This window comes from Camellia sinensis, chromosome 7, assembly GCF_055761805.1.
Source record: "Camellia sinensis isolate YWXY chromosome 7, ASM5576180v1, whole genome shotgun sequence".
Taxonomy (NCBI): Eukaryota; Viridiplantae; Streptophyta; class Magnoliopsida; order Ericales; family Theaceae; genus Camellia; species Camellia sinensis.
In genome coordinates, this window is record NC_138967.1 from 148,632,673 (window position 1) to 148,645,742 (window position 13,070).

The following is a 13,070-nucleotide window of genomic DNA, read 5'->3' on the forward strand; positions in this document are numbered from 1 at the left end:
CCCAGATAGCACGGACTTGTGCATGTTGAGCATCTCCCAAACCCAACCCGAGCTGATGGTGGTGACTGTCGAACACAGACCTGGGATGACTTTGGAGGCAAATGGAAGTGTTGATTCAGACCCTGAGGGATCTGGGAGCTTTACCGAGGGAGCATACAACCTGAGTGGTTATATAGTATCGTCGGATCAGGTCAAGCCGAGGGTAGAGTTGCCAGCTGGGACAAAAATCAGTGTGGTCCGGGAGGATGGACCTGGTTAGGGGCTAGATGACCTAGCAAAGTTAGAAGAGGACATTACAAATCTGCAGTTCTTTGAAGGGCAGGACTCAGGGGATGTGAACATTAACTGGTTCGACTTGGATGGATCGGCAGAGAATACGGGGTGGCTTAGCGACCAGCCAGATGTTGTTAAAGAATCTCAGCCAGAACAGGGACCGTCAGAAACAGGAACATCAGCAGTGGCCGGAATGGCTAAGAATCAGCAAGTATCGTTGGAGAGCATCGGTGCAAAGAATTCTGCTCGGGATCCGGGCAATTTTTGTACAGTAGACACTGAATAGAAGGCTGCATTAAAGAGGTTTGAACAAGAGAGAGCTGAGAATCTTGAAAGGGCTAGGAAGGCCAAAGCCCCTGTGAGGACGAAATGTGTCGTGAGCATAGAAACAGTTACAACGGAGCCGGACAGCTGTCTGTCGGTTGCCAACGGGATGTGATGGGAAGACGACGACTTACGTCTTGCCCACACTGATGAGGACTGGGGGCAGAACCGAACAGACGACACCTAGTATGTTGAGGAGGTCAACCATATAACCAGGAGTGGGCGGTATTTCAAGCCCCCACACTTGGACCAGCCGGAGGCGTCCGGGAAGGACAAAGAAGCGGAGAGGCAAAAGGAAAAACTACTGGAGGAGGAGGCTGTACTGAAGCAACTTAAGAAAATCCAAGCAGACATCTCCATCTGGGGACTGCTTATGGCCTCGAGGGTTCACAGACAAGATGTCCTTTCTGCCATGGACAAGGCGAACTTTCAATTGATACCACACCCGAACAGTTGGTAGGGCTGGTTTTCCTGGGAGGAGCTTCCCCGACCTTGACTTTCACCGACAAAGAACTACCACCCGAGGGCTCAGACCATAACAAACCACTCTACATCTCTGTGGAGTGTAGAGAGAAATGGATACCGGTGGTCCTGGTCAACACGGGGTCTGCAATCAATGTATGTCCGTCGAGAAGGGCATATGCTATCGGGTTGAAGCCCGCGGATTTTGTGCCTACAGGCCAGGTGATACGAGCCTATGATAATACCAGCTGAGAGGTGATGGGGACCATACAGATTAAGACTCAGGTTGGTCCGGGGTAGCAGGACATTGAGTTTCATGTCTTGGATGTTCCAACAACCTTCAATCTACTCCTTGGGCGGCCGTGGCTGCACCAGGTGAAAGCCGCCTCTTCCACCTTACACCAAATACTGAAGTACCCCCATGGGAAGGGGGTGGCAATCGTTTTTGGGAATTCTTTGATACATCCGCTGCCAGAGGTTTCTACACCAGTTCTAGAGATTGAGCATGGCGCGGAGGATGTATTTCTGTCAGGATTCACCCTAGCTGAGGCCCGAGTTGTACAGGATATGCAGGTTGTTGATGAGGGGCTATACGTCAGTGCACAGTCTGTCTACCTTATAAACAAGCTTCAGCACATGCCCGAGATGGGATTGGGGTGAAGTGGCCGGAAGGGTGTTGCAGCATTGGCCGAAGTGCCGCATAAACCATATACCTTTGGCTTAGGTTATCTGCCTACCAAAGAAGATTGGGCGAGGAAAAGAAGAGAGATGGCCGGAAGAGCCAGGGTAAAGCAAGCCGGAAAGCATTATGAGATGGTGCACCGACCTATCCAGGGGACCCTGAACGGACGTTTTGTCCAGAAAGGGGAAGATTTCCCGTTCTGCGATTTTTCGGAGCCCTGGATGAATTCAGAGAAACGGTGCTTGCCCAGCTTTGAAATCTTTTTTGATCTTCAGTTGTCCGGGGATAAAGTTGCCGAATAGGAGACAGACCCACCCGCTGAGGCTGAGCAGTGCAAGGAGGAGGATTCCGAGAGCACAGAAATTGGGATGGGGGCAGCACTGGCTTGTCTCCTCTCAGATCCTCAGATCGTACCGGAGTGCTTGGGGGATAACTTCTCAGTTTCCATGATCGGGGATGAAGCGGCTGTGGTCCCATCTTCAGGCATTCTCGATGCATCCATCGCACCCTCCCTTGTCTGGCAATACGATGAGGGCTTTTTATCGAGCAACACCTGGTCAGGTAGTGAGCCGGAATCTGATTCCACTGAGTCTGTGGAGTCAGAATCAGATTCTAGCTTTTCTGAGTCTGAATCCGGTATTCCTTGGGGTGATAACCCGGATGCCACTGTCCTGTCAAGGTCGTCTTTTTCTTTTTCCTTTGAGTCTATTATAACCAAAGAAACAGGCGATCTGGATGTGATTAATGAGAATGGTATAACTGTGGCTTCTGAGTACTTTTCTGTGCCTTTAATTTATTGCATTAATCACGACTTTCAAAATTTTGATGAAACGACGAGGAAGAAATTCCTCCGGTTTTGAAATATTTGCTTGATCAAGAGTAGGAGAGGTTTGTAAAGCCTTTGGTTGATGAAATCACCACAATTAACGTTGGTACTGAGAAGGATCTGCGGCTGGTCCAGATCGGGTCCACATTGTCTTCGGAGGAGCGCGAGCGCTTAGTCGCTTTATTAAAATATTTCAAAGTTGTTTTTGCGTGGTCCTATGAAGATATGCCTGGAATCGATCCTGAGATTGTACAGCACCGGATCCCTCTTGACCCAGAGGCCCAACTTGTTAAGCAGAAGCTCCGAAGGATCTGCCCGGACTGGGCTCTGAAAATCAAAGAAGAGGTCACCAAGCAGATCAACGCAAGGTTCTTGTTAATATCTGAGTATCCAACTTGGTTGGCCAATATAGTTCCGGTGCCGAAGAAAGACGACATAATTCGAGTATGTGTGGACTTCAGGGATTTGAATAAAGCCAGTCCAAAAGACGACTTTCCTCTGCCTCATATCGACAAATTAGTGGACTTCACTGCTGGGCATACGTTGCTCTCGTTCATGGATGGTTTTTCAGGCTACAATCAGATTTTGATGGCACCTGAAGACAGGGAGAAAACTGCTCTAACTACCCCATGGGGAACCTATTATTATAGGGTGATGCCGTTCGGTTTGAAGAATGCTGGGGTTACGTATCAACGAGCCGTGACCACGATTGTGCACGATATGATCCATAAAGAGGTTGAGGTGTACGTGGACGACATGATTGTCAAGTCCAAGGAAACAGAGGGCCACTACACTACCTTGCAGAAATTCTTCCAACGGATCAGAGAGTATTGGTTACAGCTGAACCCTCAGAAATGTACATTCGATGTTACAGTAAGGAAAATACTGGGGTTCTTGATCACGCAAAGGGGTATTGAGGTCGATCCTTCCAAAATCAAGGCCATCTTAGAAATGCCACCACCGAGAACTGAAAAAGAGGTGCGAGGCTTTCTAGGCAAAGTGCAATTCATAAGACGGTTTATTGCAAAATTAACCGTGACTTGTGAACCACTGTTTGGTCTCCTGAAGAAAGGAAAGAAGTTCCAATGGGACGACCGATGCCAAGTTACTTTCGAGCAGATCAAGCAATATCTACAGAACCCACCTGTGTTGTCACCGTTTGAGCTGGGAAAATCGTTGATTCTGTACCTGTCAGTGACCGAAATGACAATGGGCTGTATGCTTGCACAGGAGTCTGAGGACAAAGTGGAGAAGGCTATCTACTACCTGAGCAACAAAATTCTGGATTATGAGACCCGCTACACTCCGTTGGAGAAGGCTTGTCTGGCCTTGGTACGGGTAACCAGGAAGCTGAGGCACTACCTGTTAGCTCACTCTGTAATATTGGTTTCGAGATTAGATCCCATCAAATATCTTTTCAAGAAACCGGCACTTACAGGTAGGCTAGCTCATTGGTTGCTTCTTCTCTCCCAATTTGATCTGAAGTACATGACGCGCAAGTCAGTGAAAGAGAGAGCGGTAGCCGAGTTCCTAGCCGACCACCCAGTTGAAGAGGGTGAAGTAGTAGAATATCTGTTCCCAGATGAGGTCATTCTGCATGTCGAAGAAGAGACTTGGACGATGTACTTTCACGGAGAGTCAAACCAATACGGGTATGGGATAGGGGTGTTGCTGATAGCACCCGACAATTTTTGTGTACCTTTAGCATTCAAACTCCGGTTCAAAGTGTCGAACAATGAGGCAGAGTATAAGGCATGTATTGCTGGACTGGAAGCCGCCCTAGAACTAGGGGCAAAATGGTTGGATGTCATCGAGGACTCGAACCTTGTTGTATCTCAAGCTAAAGGAGATTGGAAAGTTAAAGAAGAAAAGATGAGAATCTATCACCAGACCTTGGACGTTCTGATTCCTCAGTTTGAAAAACTGAACTTCGCTCATCTGTTAAGAAAGAACAACAGGTTCACCGATTCACTAGCAACTTTATCTTCTATGATAGACATCCCTTTTGGAGTCCGGATACGTCCGATCATCATTGAATAGAAATTCGTGCCGACATATGAGTTGATTGCTACCATAGATGAGGTACAAGATCAAAACCCCTGGTATTACAACATCTGGAATTTCTTGGAAAATGAGGCATATCCACCAGGGGCAAACGCCAAAGATAAGAGGGCAATTCAAAGAATGGCTGCTCAGTTCATCGTCTGTGGGGGTAAATTGTACAAGAGGGGTCATCTGGGGATGCACAAGCTGTGTGTTGATGCTGAAGAGTCCAAGCGCCTGATGGAGGCCATCCATGGAGGAGTGTGTGGAGCGCACATGAGCGGGGTGATGCTAGCTCGGAAGATCCTTAGACAGGGTTATTACTGGTTAACCATGGAGGAGGATTGTATTGGTTTTGTCCGGCGATGCCACAAATGCCAGATCCATGCAAACCGCATGAACATTCCGCCGTCGAAGCTGTACAACATGAGTTCGCCATGGCCGTTTTCAGTCTGGGGGATTGATGTGATTGGGGCTGTCACTCTGAAGGGGTCCAACGGACATAAGTATATTCTGGTAGCGATAGTCTACTTTATGAAGTGGGTTGAGGCCCAATCTTACACGGTGTTGAAGGTGGCACATGTTGCTAAGTTCATCAAGAACAACATTATCTGTCGCTATGGGGTCCTGAATGAGCTTATTTTGGATAATGGTTCCCACTTCAAGAAGGAGGTGATCGACTTGTTGAAAAAATACAACGTGGCTTTTCATAAGTCATCTACATACCGGCCGCAAACCAATGGAGCTGTTGAGGCCACCAACAAGAACATCAAGCACATTCTGCAGAAGATGGTAGAAACCTACAGGGACTGGCCAGATAAGCTGCCATTTGCTCTTTGGGGCTACCGGACTTCAATTCGAACTTGTACTAGGGCAACTCCGTATTCCTTGGTCTATGGGATGGAGGTTGTTCTGCCTATCGAAGTTGAGGTTCCGTCATTGCAGGTAATGGCTGAGTGCCAGATAGATGAGGTAGATTAGCAGCAAAGCAGGTTCGAAGAACTCATGCTCTTTGATGAAAGAAGGCTGAAAGCACTGTATCACGTCCAGGGTTATCAACGAAGGATTGCCAGGGCTTTCAACAAGAAAGTTAAGTCCAACAATCTGAAAGAAGGAGATTTGGTGCTCAAAGACAGCCGAGTACCCATCCATGACCCTAGGGACAAGTTCAGACCCAATTGGACTGGTCCTTATATCATCAAGTCTATCTGGTCGGGCGGAGCTGTCGTTCTGATGGATTTAGATGGCCTTGAGTTCTCCCAGCTGATCAACATGGACAAGTTGAAGGAATACTATCCCTAAGTGGCTCGCTAGGCCGAAAACCCGAAAGGGCGACCTAGGCAAAAGTTAGAGCATAGAAAATTTGAAATAATAAAAACTGAGCTCGCAAGGTTGAAAACCCAGAAAGGGCGGTCTCGGCAAAAGTTAGAGCGTAAAAGAAGAGTGTTAATACACGAGTGAACCTGAACCGAACTACATAAGGCTTGATTCCCATCTTCGAGATACGTAGGCAACTTCATTCTGAAGTCCAGCCATAAACATTCTTCCAAATCGACTTTGTCCATGAGATCATGTTGGTCATCTTTGTCTATTCTGCATTCAAGAGCTTGGTTGTGATCTCCAGTGCAGTACTGTTCAGACTAAGGGCAACTTTCCAGTTGTTTTGGATCAAGGGTTGTACATCTCAGTGATCGATCTCGGGCATGTCCAATTGTGATCCATATCGAAAATAGTTTTGAAAAGTTTTAATAAAAATTGATTTTGCTCAAATTAATCTTTTTACAACTTAGACCATTTTTGGACCATAACGGAAAATTTTCAGTACCCACAACCTTCAATTACATTGATTTCAATACAGAGTTCTCCTACTCTTGAATACAAATTGAAGTTGCTTTTTATTACATTCATAAAGAAAACTTGAAAGTACTGATTAAAGCAAATAAACTTGGGGCATAGTAAGGTGTTCCTGCACCCCCTTCCTGAGTTGGTTGAAGCCTCTGATGCCAAAATAGGCCCAACCTGCGAATCTTCATTGAGCCAAGATATGCACTCATCAGAGAGAGTGCAATTGAAAGTGGAAATAGGGGCCAGAAGCTCTCTCATCCTCCATGCTGTGGCATATCGAGCTAACTATGCGCCTCGGACCGGAAATGCAGCAAGGTACTCTATCCCTTCTTCCGGGCAAGTCTGATTATGTCCAAATTGGCGCCGGATTCGGAACGGGAAGTAAAAGACGTAGTGTGTCAGGCCAATCAACTGAATCCCGAGCTGGTGAGACATGCTGTAGCTCATCGCCAGTAAATTAAGCCAGGGGCAGCGCCAAGCAATGTTGACAGCAGACAGACTGCACATCCATTCGCACCACTATCCCTCATCTGGGGCATCAACTAGTCGTCACCGGAAGAAATAGCCACGTGCTGAATATGCTGGGCATGAGTCCACCACCCTTAACTTGTCCATCAACCATATATGGGGAGGGATGAAAAAAGAGATTAAAGAATAGAGACGTGTACAAGGAGAGAAAAGTGAGAAAAGGATTTTGAGAGAAAAACAAAGCTTGGGGGTCGAGTGATGTGAGGAATACACAAGTAAGTAGGGAGGGAAACATTACCTGCAGCAGTAGTGGACTCCCTACGAACCTAGTTGACTCCTGGCGACGGAAAGCATCCAAACCCATCAGTGTCTCAGCTAGTGTCATGCCAATGTAGCTCTTGCCCTCTTTTAAACCTTAGGCAACCTCAATCAAACAGACACTAGACCCTCCAGAGCTTGGGGCAAGCAAGAAATGAGACAACATGCACAAGTAGAGGGCATGTCGCCGAAAACCCTGCCAGTGATGATCGCTGCGGTCACCGGCATCAGAAAATCGATGAATCAAGCTGGGGATGTCCAACTCCCCGTCACGAATCAAAGACCGAGCGTCATGCAAAGTAAGTCCACACATTCGTCCCAAAGCTTGGATATGGTCGAAACGGAGTTGGGACAAAATTTCTTCATCGCACCGGGATTCTATCAAGGCTTGGAAATCTTCAAAAGTGGGGCACATCTCTTGACCCCCAAAGCTAAAAACATGAGTCACTGGATTCCAATGCCTAGCTGCGGCGTGGAGGAATGAAAAACGCAGCGGGGTGCAGCTCAGCGTGAATAGTGCATTCATTCCGAAACCACGAAAATTCAACTTTTCCGAGTCATCCAAAGCTACGAGCTAATTGGAGAGTCTTTGGGCAACAAACGGTTCCATTTGGAGCAAAAATGGAGTTGAAATGAAGAAACCACGAGGCTGGAACCTTTATAGAAGATAAGGCAGTGAGTGGAAGACAGATGTCGACGTTTTGGAGGTTCTGTCATCTATGGCCGGTAGTGCCTCATTGATGGCTGGCAGTGGCTTATCAATGGCCGGCAGGGGTGCATTGATGGCCGGCAGGCTATCCCCCATGGCTGGCAGGCCTTCCCCTGTGGCCGGCGGCCTTTCCCTCATGCTCCCTGATCTTCTTGGTGAGAGTCTAGTTGTTTGCTGTAGTGGAATCCTGTTATTTGCACCTTTTGAGGTCTTGTTTTGATCCTTTTTTGGCTTAAGTTTGTTCATTTAAGTTGCAATCGTTTGGTGTTTGTGAGTTGTATTTTTGTTGCTTATCGAGTTGTTGTAATTTACTTATCGAGTTATAAACTTGTTAAGGTCTTGTTGTTGTTTATTGAGTTGTTTTGTTTATTTCAGTTGTTAGTCGGTTCACTACCTGATTCAGGCAAGTGCATGTACAATTTTCAAACAAAGATCAATCTCATTTTCATGCTGTGCGATGTTATGCGATGTTCAAAATACAGAATACAACACCTTTTGATCAAAAAGCTATCTTCATTTCATCATGGATTCTTTTTACAAAAGAGCATAAGTTTTAAAGAAAATAAAAACTGCCTGAGGCTGTACAATGTGCTAAAACTACTAGTAAAAGAGAATAAAGCAAAAAAATCTGAATCGGTGTTATCTAGCTCAAGATCGAGAAGCCCTCTTCACCATCTTCCTCGGCTGAGGAGACCCTACACCATCGCCGTCGGCACCGCTGTCTGACTTGGATCCGTCGTCGTCTCCCTCCTCAGATGACTCGGACTGTCGACTCGCCGCCTCGACTTCCTCACTCATCTCGTCATCATCATCATTCGGCACGGGCTCTGAAGGGCCACTCTTGCTGTGGGTGCCTCTGCCTCTACCCCAGCCGTGTGTCTGAGCCTGTCTCCCTCTCCACTCTACTGATGGAGGAGGTGGTGAAGGACCCACCTCTGCTCCTGCTGGGGCATCTGATGGGCCTGGCATCAGGAAGGGAATCTGAAAAAGGCAGTTCACCAAAATGCATTAGTAATGAAATGTATCAGATGCAAAAAAAATAATGTGCTGTGAACAGTGAATGATTTGCAGTGTATGTATACCATGAGCAGTGTATGGGAGCAATGTATCAGATCTGTGCAGTTTGAAGAAACTCACCGGGATCCTGTAGAGGTTAAGTAGATCTAAACTCGTCTTTATCATCTCTGTCAAGGCGGCCACTAGATCAATGGCCTGCCCTATGTACTCTATGGGCGCCTGCGAGTGCATCGAAAAGATCAGTATCCGATGAAGCACAATTGTAATGACGTAAATATACAAAATATGGAGTTTAGTACATATTGGAGTCGGGCCTCGAATCCCGGTGAGTGCACGCCCAACTGATGCAGGCGCAATAGGGATCTGATAAGTCTCCCTAGAATGTCTCTGATAAGTCAATGAAGTAGGCAGCTCTAGCCATCCAGTCTCCTGCATCTCCTCAGGATCTCTCCTCCTACGGGATCTGGTCGTTCTGCCTCTCCCTCTCACAGCTGGAGCTCTCGCCCCCTCACCTCCACGAACGCCGGTCAAAGACAGCATCAAATGCGTCTGAATGAAGGTCGCGTAGTCGCCCTCCATGCGAAAAAAGTCCGCATTCAATCCTACCATGAATTGAATCACCTGGTCGGCAGACAGCCTGTGTGTCTCCCTCATAGACGCAAGAGGTGCCATCGGTATAAACTGGGCAAGTGATCTCAAGGTCTGGCGTACGAAGCGCTCACTCAAAAACCAAGCATGACAGATTGGACCCTCGAAGAGGATGTGGTAGCGGGAGACAATCCAGGCAGCGTTGTACTGATCTCGGAGTCCTAACAGTATCACATCCCACGGCTGCCACGTGATATGAGGAAAAGAGAACGAACAAGATGATCAGTCGTCAAATAACTAATGTGGATGCATCAGGTTAATTGAAATAATTTCGTTGCGGAATTACCTCGCGCGCCGTGACTGAGTAGAAATACTGCTGGAAGAACACAAAGCTCTCTTGGGTCCTACGACGGAGCTGGCCATCATATACATCAAAGAATGGGACTGTTGCTGGTGTCTCCTCCACAGGTTCCGGAGCCAGTGTCAAGAAGTATGCGTACACCCACAGCTGTAAGGAAGATGCGATCAATACAGTGTATGAACAGAGTATAGAAAATGCAGAAAGTAGAACGCAGTACAATGCATAAGGAGTGCAGGTCCAGAGCAAAGATTAGACTTTGTGTGTGTAGTGTATGGTATGCAGTGTGCAGTATGTATGGTGTACAGAAAATGCAAACCAGAAAGCATACAGTGCAAGAGCAGATACAGAGAATGCAGAAAGTACAAGTGTTGAACAAAGTGAAAGCAGAAAATGCTAAGCAAATAATGAAAAGGGGAAACTAAGCTGTGTACCTCCCAAGCTCGCCAGTAGCCGCCGATCAGGGTCCACACATCCGAGAGGTCGAGCTCATGTATCCATACAAGGTGGTAAGGCCGGCTGCGCCCCAATCATAGAAATGGACCTGCTGGAGCACCACCAGGGCACTCAGGAAGTATAAACCCACGGTATTCCACCTGTTCGAAAACAAGGTGGTACCAAAAAGGAACAAGAGGAAGCCCCTAGCATACTGCTCCACCTCCTCATCAGTCTCAGGATCCTCCCCTCTGTAGTGCTCCTCGAACCAAGTATACCGGACCATGCCTAATCAAAGTATCGGTGGGCACGCCCCAAGTAGTGTATCCCATGCGGCCACCCACTCTCCCATGTCGGGATCGAGAGGAATTGGGTTACCCCCTACGCCCAGGCCAGTGATCATGGCGAAGTCGAAAGGAGTCATCGTCATCTCTCCCGTCGAGGAGAAGTGGAAAGAGTTGGTGGTGTCCTACCATCTCTCCACAAGAGCCCCTAGGAGAAGGCGACTCGCAATGACCCGTGTCAAGCTGGAGCAGAATAGGCCAAAGCTGGTCCCGTCTATGATCAGGCTGACCCTCGCGGGAAGCTCATCATACCAATCCCAAGCTGTCGTCGCACCATAGCCTCTGAAGGATCGGGATTCATCCTGTGGCAGTGCATGTGATGTAATCAGATCAAGCGACAAAAGTACAGTTGAAAGTACAGTTGAATACAGATCAGTGATGTATTGAAAATACAGCTGAATTAAGAGCAGTGATGTATTGAAAGTATAGTTGCATAACAAAGCAGTGATATATTGAAGATACAGTTGAATGCAGAGCAGTAATGCGTGAAATACAGTTGCATAATAGAGCAGTGATGTGTGAAGTACAGTTGAATGCATAGCAGCTATGTATGAAATACAGTCAGATCAAGGTATATGATGCAATCTGATCAAAACAGTGCAAGAAATGCAAATAGTTGAAAGTAGTACTGCAGAAAAGCAGAGTTGGTACCTCCACAGCAATGGCCGACAAGTAAGACAAGGGCTTTCTCAGTAGGAGGTCGCCTGGCGCGTCCTCATCGAAATCAGTGAAGGCGTTGATGCCTCCCGCAACAAGTATAATGTGAGCCTCCGGGTGATACCTCGTGAGGTCAAAGGGGCGTACGCTCGGTGGTAAAGACTGAGGCTCGACCCCCGGCTCAGCTGCAAAGTCTGCTACAAGCTCTACCGAAGGGAGTGCGGGGAAGCCCCCATCATGCGGGATATCGTCAGCCATCTGAGATAGATGCAAAAATGAGAAAAGATGAGCAAAATGGCGAAACTTTGAACAAATCAAACCCCAAGAGAGAGAAAAGTCAAAGAAAATCAAAAACCCGGGAAAAGTAAACTAACCTTGAGAGAAACTCGTGGGAAATGATCCTTGAATGGGGGAAATGACGAAAAGGGGCCTCAGAATCAAATTCTAATCGGTTCACATCGAAGAGAACAAAGGGGTTTTAGTGATTCAAGGTTGTTTAGGGTGTTGGGAAACCCGTAGAACACACGGATCTAGAGAGAAGGCACACCTGGAGAGCAAGGGAAATGTTTTTTGTGCAAGGGTTTGTAAAGAAATGGGTTGATTTTGAGTGTATATGAAGACCCACGGACGAAAAGACCAACAAGCCTGAATTTGCCATCGATGGCCGGCAGTGGCACATCGATGGCCAGCACCACTTCATTGATGGCCGTCAGTTGTCACCGATGGCCGGCGGGTGGCCGGCGACATTCCCCCATGGACGGCGGGGTCCTACAAGCTTCCTAGGCCTCTATTTGTTTTTTTATATGTGTCATTGGATTCCAAATTATGCAAGATATGTGCAAAATTTGATTCAAAGTGCCTCTGCGGAAGCTCGAAATGGCGTTCATGATGCGCAATGGCCATCACTCATCAACACATGCGAGGTGTATCCTTTTAACATGTTGTGACTCTCCAATAGGTAAATTGGAAGCTAGCGTTGAGTGTTCTCTTTCGTACACGCTTTGGTCGCCGCAAAAGGGTATATATTGCTTTGTTGTTACATTGAAAGTGCGTTTTGAATCCTTGCATTGCTATGCACCTTTTCATTTGCATTGCTATGCATGCTCCACTTGGATTGTTGTGTACCTCTTCATTTGCATTGTTTTACATCTTTTCGTTTACACCATGCATATATACGCATATATCTTATCTTGAAGTGATATCTTGATATAACGTTGAACATGGGTTTCTACTATATTGTACCTGTCAAAGTTCTCTTTTGTGCAAGCACAATATTGTATGTACGGTTCATTTGAGGCTGGCACAACCAGGCAATATTGGATGTGCGGTCCATTCAGAGAAGTTCTGTTCAAGAATGCTCACTTTTATGTATCTATCACACTTTGTTCACCTAGTGTATCTATCACACTTTGCTCACCTAGTGTATCTATCACACTTTGCTCACCTAGTGTATCTATCACATTTTGCTCACATAGTGTATCTATCACACTTTGTTCATCTAGTGTATCTATCACACTTTGCTCACCTAGTGTATCTATCACACTTTGTTCACCTAGTGTATCTATCACACCTTGTTCACCTAGTGTATCTATCACACTTTACTCACTTTGTGTATCTATCACATGTTCACTCCGTGTATCTATCACACATGCTCACTTTGTGTATCTATCACATACTCACTTTGTGTATCTATCGCACGTTCGCTAAGATTGCATAATTTT